A 17,265-nucleotide genomic window follows, 5' to 3' on the forward strand; every position below is an offset into this window, starting at 1 on the left:
AATATATATTATATATAAATAATATAGCCATAGGTACATACCAACGACCCCATCTCTGTACAAGGCGGCTTACGTGTGCGTCACTGCACACAGACTTCAGAAAATAGCAACAGGGAAGCTGCTCAGCTGGGAAGGAAACATTAAATACTAAAATGAAAGACAAGGAAACAGATGGAGGTCAAGAGGAAAAATTCTTAGCATGCCATAGGAAAAAAAAATAATCTTTGGCCAGGAAGAATGTATTTGACAGCACGCACATCGTGAAAGCATGGAGTGATGGCGTTTGCCACCGTTACACCTGATGGAGCCCTGCTGTCCTGGGGATGGCTGAGCTCCTGGCTGCGGGAAGGAGGGAAGGAATTCCTTGCTTTGCTTTGCTTGTGTGCGCGGCTTTTGCTTTACCCATTAAACTGCCTTTATCTCAACCCAGGAGTTTCCTCACTGTCGCCCTTCCAACACTCTCCCCATCCCACCGGGAGGCGAGTGAGCGAGTGGCGGGGTTGGGCTTGGTTGCCGGCTGGGGTTAAACCACAACAAAAGCTTTGAGAAAAGTGCCTCAAGTTCCCTCTGCTGAGTGAATACTGGTGCAGCTGCTTGATTACATCATTTTCAGGAATGAGGAGCAGGAACTTTCCATGCTACTTAAGGGTGTACTTCTGCTAATTAGTATTGCAGCCCAGAAATACAGTTGCCCAATTTTATGTTAAAGAACATTTCTCTCCATAGAGAATGTTTTTGCTTTGGTAAGTGAAACATGAAAAAAAATCTACCTGTCCTCTTAAGGATGTTTTACCTTTGCTCTCCAGATCTCTGGCTATTTCAGTTCTTTAAAAGTTAATTTCCATTTTCATTTTCTCTGGTGCTCCCATACAGCTCCTCAGCTTGTATCCTCTCAGCTCCATAGTCACACAGAACTGTCAGCAAGCAGAGTATTACAGTAAGTGTCCAAACATGCTTATGGGTCACTTTTAAGGAATGGAAATGTAATTGGAGAGAATGCTTGGAAAAATAGCTGACCACAGATGCCTGGGATGAGCTTAACTCATAAAAAGCACGAGACCAAGGACTCTGCAGCAAAGGACCCAAGGGTGCCTCCGGCAGGAAAACTAAGCTCTAAGTAGGGAGGGCAGAAATTTTACAGAAGAGAAGTTTGAGTTACAGTAGGGGTAATGAACGTAGGAAAACAGGAAACCGCTTTCCCCAGGTTGTATCATGTTTGTCTTTTCTCTTCAATAGCCACACAGAAAAGACAGATAGCTACAAAAGAAAGAGGAGAAGAGCCCATATGGAGCAGCAAGATAAGACATTAGGGAGTCATCTTGTTAAATGTTAGACAGCAGTGGTACGGAAGGCCCATAGAAGGTGAAATTTTAAAGGACCCGAAAACGAAAAAAAAGAGAGAGTCTGATGCTATCTAAGAAAAAAAAAAAAATTGCTCCATCTCTTCTTCCTGTTAAACCCAGTCCTAATTACAGCAGCTGAGAGCAGCAGAGCATTTACAACCACATAACCGGCCCACCCTGCTAAATGCCCCGCAGAACACCCAAACACTCCTACCAGCAAACTCTCAAATAGAAACACTTCAGAAGCAAGCTATGCAGGCGCTGCTGCTGTACGTGATCCTGCAGACCAACTGCAGGCCACTCATCACAGTATCTTGAACCACTGCATTAGAAAGTTTATAAAAACAAACACATGGCTAAGAAATCCAGAAAAAGATTGTAGAGATAAGTATAGGCTTTCAGCCTGGTACCGTGCTCTCACAGGAATTATGAGACAGTTTAAATTAAAAGAAAAAAGGAGTCCTCAGCTTCCTTACTGACGTTGCTGGTCAGGGAGCCATCGTGAAGATGCATTTGCTCGCTGTTCAGGTCGGACAGCCATATAAGTATCGTTTGGTCAAAGTCTCGCCACATGTCAACTTGGGAACCAAGAAACAAGAGACTTAAATGAAGGACTCAACAGCTATCCTCTTATCCTGTTATTCCAGCCAACCTTGTAATTGTCCTTTAATTAGATCCCATTATCAATAATCCTTTTAGTGGGATCAGTTTCACTTTAAACAGCTTATTACACGGATGACAAAAGCAGCAAAAAATAACTCAAGAATTATCAGACAACAAAAATTACGTCTAAAAACAATGTTTATAACTTGATACACAGAAGATGATACTCCTTAAAATCTTCTCTAGGTGAAATTAAGGGTTTTTTCCTTGAAAGAGGACAGGCCCAAGTGATTTTTTTCAAGACCATCTTCTATTTACAATGCAAACTCACCCCATCTAAGGAATAAACTATAACTATTATGATAGCATTATTTAAATTGCACCTTCTGAATTACCTGAAAGAGTAACCTGGAGTATCCCAAAGAAGAGTTGTTACAGGCAACTGTTGGTTCACCCGTAACTTCATCCACAGCTTAACAGAAGGATAATCTTGATCTCAAGTTAAAACTGATAAACAAAAATTAAGGTCAAGTTAAAGTAATATCTATTTCTCAGATAAGAGATCTCTCACAGAGCTAAGTTTCCATTTCCAGTTAAGTAACACCTCTGTATGTTGGCAGCCTGAAAAACACCTGAAGGGTGTTGCTAGCAATGTCTGCCTATGAACCTTCCTGAGCAAAGCTCTGTTGCACACTCCAAATCCTGCATCGTTAGATCATTTTTCTTCTTAAGCAGGCATTGCACATTAGGGCAGGCTGCATTTGATCAATTTTAAATCACTACAAAATTCCCAATTCACCTGAATTAAAAAAAAAAACCAAACCCAACCAACTTCTAATCAGTCATCAAATACCAGTTGATTTCCTTTTCCTCCTTCACAGCCACCCTACTTGTTTCACACGTTATCCTGCCTGTCTCCACCTTCACATCCTCTGGTTTTCCATTTTTTCCCCCACCCAGTTTTTATTTAGTGCTTCAGTGCCAACTGCGTCGTCCTTCCCTGTTAGGAGGCACTGATACATTGACATCGTTTACGTGCTTGCTGTGTTCTCTGGGAGCAATGAGACTAACTTTTCTAATTTTCAAGGAATTTGTCCAAGGAGTAGCTCCGTGTACCAGGTTCTCACAGCTGTCTCCCAAGATTTACTTTCTCATTTGGATAAAATTAAAAGAGTGAAGTCGCCTACTAAAGGAGTCCTCTGCAAAATACCGCTGCGATATGCCAGAGATGGCCACGCAAGAGCTCGTATTTGAAGTATTTTGTTATCCCATCCTTTCCGGCAAACAAGCAGGACTTGGACACTCTGACAAGTGTCATTTTACCATCAGTGATGTGTGGGCTGTTTCTGTGTAGCATGCACCATCAGCAAAAGGCAGAACTACGTCATGTGGGTTGCTGCTCCCCGGAGATGACTCTCCACTCCATTAACTTTATTAAGAATAAACTAGCTGTGTGAGATAATTCGATTTATTCTTTCCAACTTGCTGCTCCATCAGGCTAAATTAAATGGACACGAACAGAATGAGCTCTGACCACAAACAAAAAAGAGATGAACCACTGGCTTCATGAAGAGCAGAGGGTGGTGGATGAGGCAGGGCACGAATCGCAGCTCTCTCTTGCGCTGCCTTGCTCCGCTGCCCCACACACTCGGCATCTGGATCCCTAAGCAAACCAAAACGGGAACTGCTCAAAGCTTGGGATCTCTGCTCTGCATCACGGAGCTAAAGAACAGGGTAGATATAACAGCGTTTGCTTCTGCAGGAAGCCGGCTCTGGCTGGGACGCACAGGGATGTCTCTGCTACAAAGCTTTTTTGCCCTGCCAGTTTGCGTTGTGGCCACGTGTCAATTTGGAAAAATGAAAATGTAATTTGACCAATTTTGTTGTTCTCCAATTACATCCTATTTTGACTGCTGAGATTTTCACATATTTAGGGTGGAAGCCAGGTCCTTCAATACATAATGACACAAATTGCATATTTTTGCTGAGAGTTTGAGGGCCCTTTGTGATCAGCTGTGATGCCGCATTCAGTACATTCTTCATCCAATGCTGATTTCTCTGCTGTCATCAAGCTGTATTTTATGGCAGCTGCATTTCCCATATTAAATATTTTGTATTGTAAGTGGCCCAGATATCAGATGCACAGAGAAACTGTCTGAACTGTTTCAGACGAGGAAACAGAAAATATTAATCCTATACTTAATAATGAAAACAGCTTTTACACAAAAAGCCCCAGATGCTACTTGAGCACAGTGCTAATATCACTCAAGTGGAGAAATTACCTGGTCATTGTATTAACTCAGCCCCTTCAAGAGGGGAAGTGCTGCTCCTCTCGGCTGATTTCCATTTCAATATTCTCTCTGCCCACAGGACTTTTTTCACTCCCTTCAAAAAAGGCACTTTTGCTTGCTGCTGCTGCTATCATGCTATAGCTGCCCCAGGGACCATCCAGGCTAATTAAAGACAAAAATCTCTATTACAGAAGTTTAGTAATGACAGCAAGAGGGAGTCAACAGGCAGCGGGCACTTTATGAAGAAGCTTTCCAAATGCCTATTGGCTTTATCCAAAACAAGCAGTGTTGGTTTGTTAGATTAAGCAGCTCAGACAGTGTAACTTTCAAGCCTTTATGGAAGAAGGTGTAATTTAAGGGGATATTTGCATGAAAGCAGGATTGCCAACAGATACAGCCAACAGGGAGAGAACTCTCCAGGAACATGTTGCAGCACAGGACATGATCACGGCGAGAGGAGATGGGCAGTGGTTTGTTATCCAACCTGACGGGATCTCATCTGGAAGGCTTGTGGAATAATTACTGAAGGTGAAATGATCGAGGCTGAAGTTACAGCCACATGTCATAAAAGTTAGCTTCCAGGGTGAAATACAGTTGGCATGCTGAAAATCATTTCAGCGATTGTTCCCTAAGCAACATAACCTGCAATCGTAGATGTTAGCAACACTGGGGGCACTCGGTGCACTAGCTCTAAGAGAGATAATTGGAGGAGGGAGTGGAGCAAAGGCTCCGCAGCCAAACTCATCCATAAATCACTGCAGGTCCGGAAACTAGATGGAGCCACGGAACTACGCCATGGCCTGAACCCTACAATTGCAAAACCATGCCCTGTGGATGAACTTTGCTCATTAGAACCTCATTTTAATACCAAAACACACACCTCCATCCCAAAGTTACCCATCTCCAAGGCACAACCACCCCTCACAGAGCACGCGCTCTGAATTTCTCCTGGTCTGTACCTTTAAATCGAAGTGAGGAATTTCTACACCAATCAATAACAAAAGTATGTTTGACTAGAGTCACTCAAGCTCCACCTAAATGTGAAGTAGTTCAAAATGACCCCAAGAGAGAGGGACGTTAGGGAAGACACCATCGCAGACTACTGGGATCAGTCGATGGGCTGAACCTTTCCTCCCGCCCATAGGGGCGCCCATTGGGTAAGACTCGAACACTTGGTTGTACCGAGCGATTCCCTGGGAAATATAGAGAACAAGGTCGTTATTTTGTGTATTGTGTTTTAGTGCTTTATACTTGCACGTGCTTTGCAGACAGCGTATTTATCACCAGCCATCCAAGAAGAACCTGTATTTCTGTTGCTTCAATAAACCGCACTGTGAGTGAATCTGGCTGCGAGAAGTCATTGAGCACGGTTAGGCTAACGTGATTGTACTGCTAGCGCATCCCACGACCGGCCTGACAGGGCTGAATCGGGCGTCGCTCAGAATCTAAGCCCAGCCACCCCCAGCTCCTCTGACACCTGAGGGGCAGCTGGATTGCAATGGGGTTTATTTTCTGCCAAATTTCTTCACCTATTAATGCAACAAAGGCTGCCATGCTTAAAAAAAGAAGTGTGAACTACCAGCAATGTTTCTTTCTCTAACGAATTAAAAACTGCTTCTCATGAGAGGTGTAACAACATCAGCACAACGAAATGGGAATATCACATCATACTGATTCTTTAAGCGCCAACTCAAAACGCTGGGTTACGAACTCAGAAGTTGGCCTGTGTGACGCAAAAGGCAGCCCCCGTGCTCCCAACAAGTTCTGTGCTGCAACGCATTGTAAAACCAGCTGTGGGTATTTACTGAACACTGACGCTGAGCCACGCCTGCATAGGCAAGGCTGGGTGTGATGCCCTGGCCCGGGAAATTTCAACCTCAGTAGCTGAGAGACTGGACGCAGCATTCCAGCGACAGGTGAAGTTGGCACGTGCCTTGAAAGTGGAACCATTTTGGTTTTGACTCTTCTTATTTCAGCTCTTCCTTTCCCTGTTCTTTTAGTGACCTTTATGGGGAAATAAAGGAGATGAGCTTGAAGGGCTGATTACAGGGGCCTCCGAAGGAGAGGAACAAACCCAAAGACAAGAAATTACCAATCCAAATACCCGGTACCTTGGGGAAAGCTTGCGAGTGATGCATGTGATTTCACGTGGGATCACACAGTCCATCGCAGAATCAGCAAATGAAGGCAGAGCAGGGAGGAGCTGGGACAGTGACCACAGGCAAGCAGCGCACAGCCCTCTGCTACCGGGTTCCCAACCGTGCACCAAGCAGCAGGCTGCTGAACCAGCTCCAAATACTCCTCTGTCGAAGGAGCTTGATACTGTCAAACATGACAACTTGATGAGATAAGCCCTAAAATGGGCAGGAGGGGGAGGTATTTGCCTATATCAGTGGACTAAATTAAGAAGTTTTGTGTGGTCTTCAAGAAACTCTCAAAACCAACCAAGTTTAAGATGTGTGTACAATGAACACTCTAAGGCATGACTTATTAAGTACTGTAACAGCCCCAAAACCACTGTGGCCAGCAGGAAAACCATTTGAATCAGGAGGGACACATCAATTAAGAAACTCAACAGAACCACAGACTCCAAGAAACCTCTAGAGAGGCAGGGGAAAGATCCCACTTCCCACATTTGCATTTCACATCTGGGAAATGTTAGTCATCACATCCACTCTGGGAGAAAACCAGAAACTGCAGGAAGGAAGGAAGGAACTTTGAATTAAAAAAAAAAATAATTTTTTAAAAAGTGACAGACAGGAGACCATTTCCATCTTGAACAAAGGGAGAGAAAGAGGTCAGCACTGTCCTGCTGAGCACTGAGGATGAGGAGTTAAATTCCCAACTACAAAACTACCGTCAGGTCCTATTCAGAAACGGGGGTGCAGGAGTTTGGTGGTTGTTAGCTAAAACCTCTGCTCAGTTTTTCTACTCAAATCTTGCCTCTAGGATCTTCTGCAATGGCTGGGAAACACTTTTCAGTTGTTAAATGTCACAAGGCAATATTTTCTTCTTCTGTTTTTCTCCTATTTGGAACTTTGCTTCCAACTTCACAATCAAGAACTGAAATTTCTGTTACGGTATGTTCATCTGCACTCTTACCGAATGCTTACAATGACTTCAAGAACAGCTTCTGAAGACCAGGTGCACTGTTACCCCAGAAGAAATGGAGTATAAATGGTGTGTGAAGGGAAGGACACTGGCAAACTGAGACAGCTGAGGGATCCCAGAAGTTCGGTCACATCTCTTGGCAAGCTAGGGGTATAATTTTGATGGTATCACCAAGTGTCAGGTCCAGAAGAGACACTTCTCTCGACAAGCACAGGCCAGCTCTCACCTAGCAGAAGGAAAACTTCTAATTCCCAGTCCCTCCCAGGTTGCACAAAAAACTTGAAGAGTTGGAAAGAAAAGACTTACAAATAACCTGCCAGAAAGTTAAAAGAACAATAATGTACATTATAACTAAATATCCACATATGGCCTAGGGTTGCGCATTACCATTATTTCTGGACACTGTTAATGATGATCCTCTGGCAGCAACTAACGTAGTTGCCATTCAAAAAGCATTCAAGGACCATAGTCCCCAGAGGCTGAATAGATTCTTGTGACAAGAACAGTTACAGAAAATAATGTTTAATAGTAAAAGGAGACCGGCTTACCTCAGATGTATTGCTTTTACATTAATTTTAACTCTATTAACTTAAATAGCATTACCCAACTTACACTTTGCATCAACTTGCAAACCCCATTCCTGGTGCGTACGAGTGTGGAGGTGCAACCACACCACAGACCAGGCACGCAACACATAGAAAAGTTGCTTCGTTCTTCTCCGCCATTTACGTAACGCTCCGAGGCAGCATTGACACCAAAGCTCAGACAATCATCTCACAGTAAAACATCAGAAAAGGAAAAGAAGAGACCAACAACCCTCCGGTGAAAACCGGTAACGCAGTCTAAAAGCAAACGCTAAACACCACTTCTTTTACTGCTTTCTCACTTCATTATCCCACCAAATGAAACAAGCAGAAACTAATAAATACGACACATAAACAAAAGAACAACAAAAAGTGCTGCTTCATTTGTTTTAAGTCCCAAGGAAAAGCAGCAGAAATATCCTGCAATTCTCCAACACTGAACTGCAGCTGAGAACTATTCAATGGCTTTCGTATTGTATGCAAAGCGACTGAGAGATTTTTATGAATTAAGACTAAGCTCGTCCCAACTTGCTAATAAAATTTATTGGCTCATTCCCTCAAGCCAGTTCCACAATTCCCAGCTGCTGCAGGCTCTGCGGAAGAAGTCTGCCACAAATCGCTAGCTAATCTTACCTCCAAGTAAGTTATCCCGCTGCCGAAGCGATGGCCTGTTGCCTCAGGGGCCTGCGCAGCTTAAAACGCTGCAGAGACAAAAGTGATGGATTTTGCTTTTACAGTGAAAGGAAAGATACTGCATGTGCCTCCTGGCTATACCCGTGTCCTGTGGGATCCAGACCCGTCCCACCACGGTGTGTCCGCAACCGTGCCAGACAGGCATCATCTGAGCAGCTGGGCCGACAGCACCACCCCGCCCGCCGGCACTGAACGCTGGGAATGCTGCTTCCAAACGCAGAAGGATAAGGGACCTTAACTCCAAGGATTTTGTACCCAGAAGATCATAGCTTGCCCTGCATGTAGTTACATCCAGCACCCCATAAGCTTAAGAGAGACAAAGAGACAATCCAGAGAAAGACAGTCTCCATCCAGGTATCTTCATCCAGAGCAGCTGAATAGATATATAGCCCTGTTGGCAGCTGCTCCTCCACTTACCACATCACAGGAGGTGCAGACAGCTCCCAGAGAAGAAAACAGAACTATCTCTGCAGTTTAATAAGCTGAAAACACCTTCATTGTCAGTGAAGAAAAAATGAGTGATTAGTCTGGATGTCTTCAATTTTGGTTTTAAAGGATTGCACCTTTCCAAAGCTCTCCATACCACAGGCTGGGAGCCCACCGCCTGCAGGCAAGCTCTAGCTTGCAGCTTTACTGCTCACAGGCACATCAATGTATGCCAATTAATACAGGCAACAATATAGCATTTGAAAGATGTATTTGTCTCTCATAAGGCTGCTGCCAAGAAACCCCTTTCCCCTTAGAAAGAATGGATAACATGAAGGGTTTTTTTGTTTTTTGTTTGTTTGTAAATCTGCTTTTTTAAATCTACATGAGACTCTAAGATGATAATCCAGACTGCCATTGTAGTGACCCACCACAGGACAAACAGTAAAGGGAACATCTTTTTCTTAATCCTCATACAGTTTCTTGGTTTAGGTTAGAAGAAGAAAAACTCTGTGATTTTCCTCTGTTGAATAGAGACTGTAGTAGCAAGTAATTACTCCTCCAAGGTCTGTGAACCAGAAAGTGTACCAGCATTCTCTAAGTATGCACACACACCACACAGAAGCTGACGCGCTGAAAGTATTTTCTTACTGGCTGCAATAGGATCATGGCAGAGAAGCAAAGTGCCCAAAGTGAGAATGAGGGCAAAAACAAAGTCCTAAAACAATGCACAAAAGCATCAATGGTCCCCAGACTGGAACAAGTCATAGCAGATTACAGAAAGCTTACGCTCCACTGACTTTTCAGTCTCACCATGCCAATTAAAACAGTGCTATTTGCTTAATCACTTCTGCCATTCAGAATTTAACAGCAGGTCCGTGCTACAGTCAAAAGTATATTTCCCATTATATGTACGTGCAGAAGAGAGTAAGTTGCATGCAGGTGATAATTGCGGTCTCTAGGATTAGAGGCACCCTCTTAAGGGTGGTTTAATCTTCCCTGTTAGAATTTTAGGCATCCACCTACCCAGCTGAATGTAATCTGATTAATAAAACTCATACCCTTACAATGCCTAGGTCTATTTTCCAGAAAAATGGGCTTTGAAACCCCCATACTGCAAGTGAGAAGAGTATGGGAAACGTATCCCGAAGTTACGCAAACACATAGCTATACGTCACAAGAGTAAAATCATTAAGTGAAAGCTCAGGATTACAACAGAAACACAGACTCAGTTCTTCGTGTATACGGCTAACTGCACGTGCACACACTGCATTCAGGTATCTGAGCATTCAGCTACGTTTTCCAAGCAACTGTGATAACCACGTCATCTACTCCTGACCACAATTTGACAAGCAATTACTTCTCGCAGGAGCAGCAGCAATGCCGGCCGAAACAGCCCTTACCTCCTGCTCCCTGCCGCGCGTCCCCTCCTGCCAGGCCACCTTCTCAGCCCTGGCACGGCAGCCACGCAGGCAGACAGATAGGAGTTAAAAGTAACTGATAACCAAGGAAGAAAAGGCGCTTCTGGACCCACGGCGGTTCCCTGATGCGGCTCGCCACCAGCCCGCAAACGGTTGTGCGAGTACAGCTCCGCGGGTGGCAGGGGGCTGCTTACGCAAGCACGGGTCTCTGAGGAAACGCATGCCAAATTTCTCCCCGAGGAAGCAATTGCATCAAAACATCTGAAAAATCTCCCCCCCCCCCCCCCCCCCCGCCCCGTGCCTGGTCCGTAGGATCTTGGCCAGGGAATACGGATCTGGAAGGGATCCCCGGGGGGTCTCCTACTCCCCTTCCTCGCAGCCGCGGGCAAGAACTGAGGCAGCAAATCCAGTCCGGAGATGGAATGTAGCAAGGCACTCGTCGGCTAAATGAAACACAGCATGTAGCTGAGGTGAATATGCAAGCTGGGGGAAAATAAGCTTTTGAGCTTATAGGAAGTTCCCCCCTTTTATGTATGAGGTAAATAAATTCTGATAAAGCTTTATAAAATAAAGTCTCACACTGCTCTACGCTATCTTTCATCGTGGCTTTCCAACTTGCGTTTAAGGCAAAAGTTAATGATTGAATTTTAAAGGCATTAACGTGGAAACCCGTAAGAGAAGCCCTGAGAAACCTTCCATGAAAATGCAGCCTCTGTTACACTGTTGTAAAAGATGGAAAAAGTAAAAATGAAGTATAACACAGGTGCAAAAACAAAACGCACATACAGTAACGAGCAATACATAGGTAAGCAAATTCACGTGAAGACACAGTAACAGCTAGTGGTTTAAGGTGAGTAATAATACGGCCCTAACTGAGGCATAACAGATCCAGCCCGAGCAAAATGCCATCCTGTTTCACTTCATTAAGTTTCACGTTACCCTCGGCCTTCCCAGCGCTAACGGAAACGCTTCCCCGTCGCTGCTGCAGGAGGGGACCTACAACAGCGAAGAGGCTCCGCTACCCCGACCAGCTTGTTACCTCAATGAAATCGGTGCCGTCAAAAGGCTACCGCACACATTCATCCCAAAGGCCTAATTAACAACTTACCCCGAGAGAATCTAAACAGAACACGACAACGCAGGAGAGGCAAGTTATCAGAAAGTTCAAAATAAGGATAATACTCATTCTCCCTTTTGGCATTATTTTTTCATTGAACAGTTTCCTGAACTTAGGGAGCCCGCCTGCGGTCACAAAATCCCTGTAAGGCCAGGTGGTGGTGTAGGCACGTGTCCGAGTATGCATTGCACACCTGGTTAAGTCCTGCAAGGGTTTAAGTGTTCTCCTCGAAATGAATTACGCCAACACGCCAGAAAAAGCATCAAGGCCCATCAGGATCGCTGCGACCAGCCACTTTCACAGCCCAGCTCTTCCCAGGCCGCCGCTGAGCGGTCTGCGCCTCCCTTTTCAGAGCTGTTGGGAGCCACTTTGGGAGGTGGGGGGTGACAGCCGGGAGGGGCTGCACACCCGCACCCGCGCAGCAAAGCCCCGCTCGGCCACTGTTTTCAGCCGTCTCTAAACAGTTATATTTTTTTCTGCTTATACAACAGGAAAAATAAGATAATTAAGCTTTCCTCATGCCATCTAGCAGCTTGAAATGCTGTTTGTTCTTTAACTGCCTGATTAGCGCTTTATCTAACCAACAGCTTGTATGTGTGTAGGCACATACCTACCGCCCCTTAATTTAATGGTGGGGTTTACTATAGTTTTTTAAATTTTCATTATTTTTTTTTGCTAGATTTTTGTGCCGTTTCTGCCGTTCCAGGCTCCCTGAAGCGGGCAGAGCGCGAACGCGGCTCAGCTGCAGCCGCAGCCCCGGCGCTGCCCGCCCCGCCCCGCCGCGACCCCCGGCCCCGTCCGCCCCCCGCCCCCCACCGAGCGCACCCCCGCGGGGTCCCCCCCGCAGCTCTCGGGGCGAGCCCGCAGCCCCCGCACAGCCCCTACCTGCGCGGCTGCAGCAGCGGGCTCCGGGGGCGCGTTGCCCCCCGCGGGCCCGGGGCGGGGGCCGGGCTCTAACGCCGTGAGCCGGGCTTTGCAAAGCGGAGCCCGCGGCAGCCGGGGCGAGGAGGCACCGCCGGGTCCCCCGGCTCCGCTCCCCACGGAGCTGCGGAGCCCGCGGGAGCCGCCCCCGCCGCCCACCGCGGGGGCTGGCGAGCAAAGCGCGGGGGGCGGCGGGGGGTCCCTTCCCCTGGCTCCGGCTGCGCCAGGCTGTCACCAGCGGGACCGGGGATCCCTCCGTGCGTGACACCTTCACCCACGTGAAAACGGCGGCTCAACAGTGCATTAAGAGCGGGGTTTCCCCGCCCCCCCCCCCCCCCCCCCCCATCAAAACAAAGCCCACACTGGGATTTCTGGATCCGTGTTCTCAGGCATTTCAGAAGGTATTCTTAAACCGTTCTAAGGCAGCATTCGGAGCGGGAGTAACACCAAAGCCCGTGCGTACGGACCCTCTGTCACATACGCGCCCCGCGCGCCCTTAGCAGTCGTGCTGCTGTTGCTCGCTACTCTTTGAATTTTGAAACTCAGTTCCAAACCCCAGACCAGGGGGAGGACTCACCCAGATTTTGGCAAGCTTTGGACTCTAGACTCTTGGAACAAGTTTCAAATTCCAGCAGCCTTCTGTTTATCGAAGGAAGATAAACTAAGCGGCCTGCTGAATAGTGCGTGGGTTTTCAGACGCGATCTGGGAAACAGCAGGTCTTTGGGACATTAAACATGCTGTGACACTTTCCATGAGAACAAAGATAAAATGGGACCTTTTCTCATCCTTCCCCACCACTGTGGCCAGACAGGGGCCGCCTGGTTCCTGTCTTTCACCCAGGACCTCGCGGCAAGTGCAAAGCCCCCAGGAGTGCACAGGCAGAGCCGGAGCAGAGGGTGGCTGCGAGGCGTTTGCTGCACCGCTCTTCCACGGTAAGTTCAAAATCCTTCACCGTAAGGAAGCACACACGGTTCGGGCAAGCACGGCAGCTTCGGGACAGACCATTAACTGGAAAAGACTCCCTTTTGCAGGTGTCAGAGCTACCCTGTGCAGGACAGTGGTGCGAGGTGCCTGGGAGAGACGGGTGTACGAGTGCTTCCCCCTCCTCCTGCCCCCTGGGCAGCCCACACCACCTGGGCACAGCTGCCCTAGCACAAGTGCTCCCCTTCCTAGGGCTCACAGCAGCTGTAGAGAAAAAGGGCTAGGTTTTCCCTACCAACTGCGTGGGTAATAAAAACTTCTTCTTGAACAAGAAAAAAGTGCAGCTCTTACTTCCTTGGTGAGATTTTGATTTTTTTTCATCTTGTTCTTACAGTTCTGTAATATTTTGGAAAGTTTTTAACCTTACCTGGATTAAAATGTGCTTCACGTTGAAAGATTTTCCTTGCCAAAAATGAACTGTTAACGTAGTTGCGAGAGGCTTTATTTGTGCTGTGTAACGCCGCCAGATAACAGAGCTCTGAACAAGGCACTCTGTGCATTTAAGCCACCGCTCAAGAGACTGGGGATCTCGGCATCGCAGCAAATCTCCTCCGCAAGTCCGGGGGGCAGCGTCTCTATGACAACTCCCCACCATCGATGGGACCGGCAGCGGGTATCTAAGTTGGCTGCTGACATTTTGACGTCTGGGTCAACAACAGGTAATGCTTTCCTCTCTGTGGTGCGGAACCACATCGTGTACTGTACACACCAGGAGTGCACAGAGAGGCAGTAACACGGCTCATACTCTGCTGACCTGGCCATCGGCACCGTAACTACTCGAAAAACACGCTTTTGTGCTGTGTAAATTTTATATAAATTCATTTTCAGCACTGACGTATCACAAACTAGGTATCACCCAAACGACATGCCTGACTTCATTTGGCTCTTTGGAGCAACGGTCTAACAAAAATGGAAATACAAGGATTTGGTTTACGTTCATGTTTTACACATTCACGATGGGCTTCCTCTTGTCACTGCTAGCACAGATTTTTCCCACACAAGTTTCAGCCGCTGACACCGGATAAACGATCCATTGCACTGCTCCACCTAGCAGTTTGACAAGTAGCACAGTATAACTCACCTGTAAGAACCTTAATCCCTCCAGGGTTGCAGGACTATGCATGTCGCTCCCGTGGAGCTGCTGTAACCACGATACCCAAGGAGTACATTCTCTCACCCGGAGGGCGTGACCAGGCAAAGACAGTGGCCTCGGGAAGGGGGTTGTTTCGGTTTGCTCCCTATGTAAACAAGAATAATACTTTTGCACCCTCTTAACGCTTTCCAAGCCACAAAAGTAATCAAAAACTGTAATGCCATGGAATTTAATGGGTAAGATAAATGCTTTTACAGTTTGGAGGATGGCTAGGTGCCACGGTACGGTTGATTAATGGCCTTCCTGTGCAGTATGTTCTTGAAGTGTGTTCTTTGATTGAACCCTTATATACAATTAGCTGTGGCAAACTAAATACCCTGCTACCCTCCTTCCTCTGCCCTCTTCTTCCGCCTCCCTGATACAGCCGGCTGCCAGTACAGGATATTCGATAACAGCACGCTGAGAGGAACATTTCCAGATCTGGTCACTAACATTTGGATCTACAACCTTTGGCACCCTATAGTCAAGGGGATACAGCTTCCCCAACAGCTCTAGATATTAAGCCAATGCCATCACAGGCTGGAGAAACTGTAGTCCCTGTGGTTCCCTCAGTTCCCCCTCGGTAGCCACAGCCCAAACCTGGCTGACTCCAAGGCGAGAAGATGATGTACTCACCACTTGGGAGCGGAGGCTCCTTTCCGCAGGTGCAGGCAAGCTCTGTTGGTTACTGAAACACAGGGCTTAAGCAGAACATCAAAAGGCTCTGATGAATTCCTCAAAAGACATGGCTGTGTAGTGTCATATACGGAACCTGGGTTAGAAAAAAGAGGGTGTGCAATTGTTATTCCGTGGCACCCTCACTTTTTACGTGGACGTTGGCAATTCCTGGAACTTAAGACCATCATACGGCATCACACCAAAAAAAAAAAGCATTTAAAACCCAGAATGACACCCAGAACTAGGTGCAGGTATGTCTTGCAACCTATTCTGCCTAATCGAGTATATCATCTTCCAGAATCTTTGGAACTCTGGCAGAAATATCCTCTCTGTCTTGAAATAAATTAAGTATGGGCAGATCAATGCTTAATATTAGTAGAACCAGAGGATGATTCAACTCCTTTTAATGATTACCAGCCCCCACATTTGAAACCTCTTGCCTTGCCGCTGTTTATCTGGGGTAGTCCTGGTCCGTCATTGAAACCCCTGGTCTGAGCACACGCGGTGAGCTTTCTGGACACATTTTGATGCATGTGTTTTACAAAGATCAGTACTCCAGCTAGCCAGAATTTTCCAGTGCAACAATTTTTCACTAGAAGACACAGATTCACCAAAACAAATGTTCTATGGAAATGTGGTTCTGTAGCTATAAAAAGGCAGGAGCTTTAAAAAAAACCTTGTCTGCTAAATGACTTTCTTTTGGCAGCCTTCTAGGCTTCCTGCTAGCAGGCTTTTCTGGTGGAAAAAGGAAAATTTCAAAACGTCTAAATTTCTTTTCACATCAGAAGAAAAACTTAATTACACGTTGGAATTTTTCACACCATGGGAATAATAAATTTCAATTAGTTGTCCTTGGAAGCGAGCCTTCGCACAGCCATTCCAGTCTCTCTTCCACATCCACTGGACTGTGGACCAGAGGCTTGGGCTGTTTCAATCCATACAGGAATCCGACATCGAATACAGCCTGTATTGTTGCTCTAGTCTGAGGAGACCTAACCATTTCCGTGGCTCTACAGCTTGTCATGGCATTATGTTTCTGCTCTCCCTGCTGCATGATAAATGTGTGGCTCTTCTGAAGAGCCGGTGTTAGCAGCTTACCCTGCTCATCATCACCTCACCCTCGCCTGTACCAACCCCTGGGGAAGAGCACAGGCTAAAGAAGGCTGGACTGGGTTCAAAGCCTGCGGGCAGCGCAGGTCGTCTTTATCCTATTTCCCAAACCAATACGTAATACCACGTAAAAGACGATGGGGAGCCACCACCGATTCTCCATGCCACAGAAAACCAGTCACTTGGCGAGAACTGGCTGTACCTCAGACAAAACTGGCACTCACCGACTGCTGGGGCTTTCAGGGAGAGCTCCTCACCCCCCTCCCAGGGTATGCTGTGCCTCCGGACATGTTTTCCCTACGGCTCAACTGTGAAATGCACAGCTTAACAGCTAGGACTACTTTCAATTCTGTTTTTACTGTCTAATTGTTGTATTTGTTGTGTTCACAGGCCGGGGAAAGAGTTTGTTTGCTTTAAACTTTAATATACTCCTTTAAATAAAATATGCCCATTGATAACATCTACAGCAAACATTTACAGAGTTAACACACACAGAAACCACTGTCATTCCACCCAGAGAGAAGGTTAACAAGCATCAGAGATTTCTGTTTTACTTGGAGAGGTACCAGATTAGTTCCAGGGGCACTTATGCAACACAACCTTACAGCCAATTCTCATTGTTTGGGTTTTTTTTCCTCTTTTTTTTTTTTCCTTTCCCCTCCACTCTGTGCATGTACAAGGTGGGTTGTTTTTTTTTTTTCCACCCAGTTGTTTGCTTTTTTTCCCCCCTCCCTCTCCAAGTTAAGCATGTGTGGACAGAGCCCTCAACCACAGCCAGCTACATCAGAAACTATCTGCTCCGCGTAGCAGGTATTTTGGTAAATATTACATCATTGACTCTCCGCAGCCTTGC

General features: G+C 46.4%; 1 protein-coding gene and 1 long non-coding RNA gene across 2 annotated transcripts in view; one reads left to right on the forward strand and one right to left on the reverse strand.

Moving 5' to 3' along the window:
• The window catches only part of SLC16A12 (solute carrier family 16 member 12), a 36,736-nt gene extending 23,953 nt beyond the window's left edge, over positions 1-12,783 (reverse strand). Inside the window, exon 1 of the mRNA XM_075107837.1 lies at positions 12,475-12,783. The gene's annotated coding sequence lies outside the window, so the exon portion shown is untranslated. The remainder of the gene's footprint in view (positions 1-12,474) is intronic.
• Positions 12,784-13,143: 360 nt separating this feature from the next.
• On the forward strand, positions 13,144-16,872 carry LOC142063741 (uncharacterized). Its single transcript, XR_012662849.1, has 2 exons — positions 13,144-13,443; positions 13,827-16,872. It is a non-coding gene; the product is annotated as an uncharacterized LOC142063741 (long non-coding RNA).
• The last annotated feature ends 393 nt before the right edge of the window (positions 16,873-17,265 follow it).

The sequence above is a fragment of the Phalacrocorax aristotelis genome, chromosome 12, assembly GCF_949628215.1.
Source record: "Phalacrocorax aristotelis chromosome 12, bGulAri2.1, whole genome shotgun sequence".
NCBI classification, from domain to species: domain Eukaryota; kingdom Metazoa; phylum Chordata; class Aves; order Suliformes; family Phalacrocoracidae; genus Phalacrocorax; species Phalacrocorax aristotelis.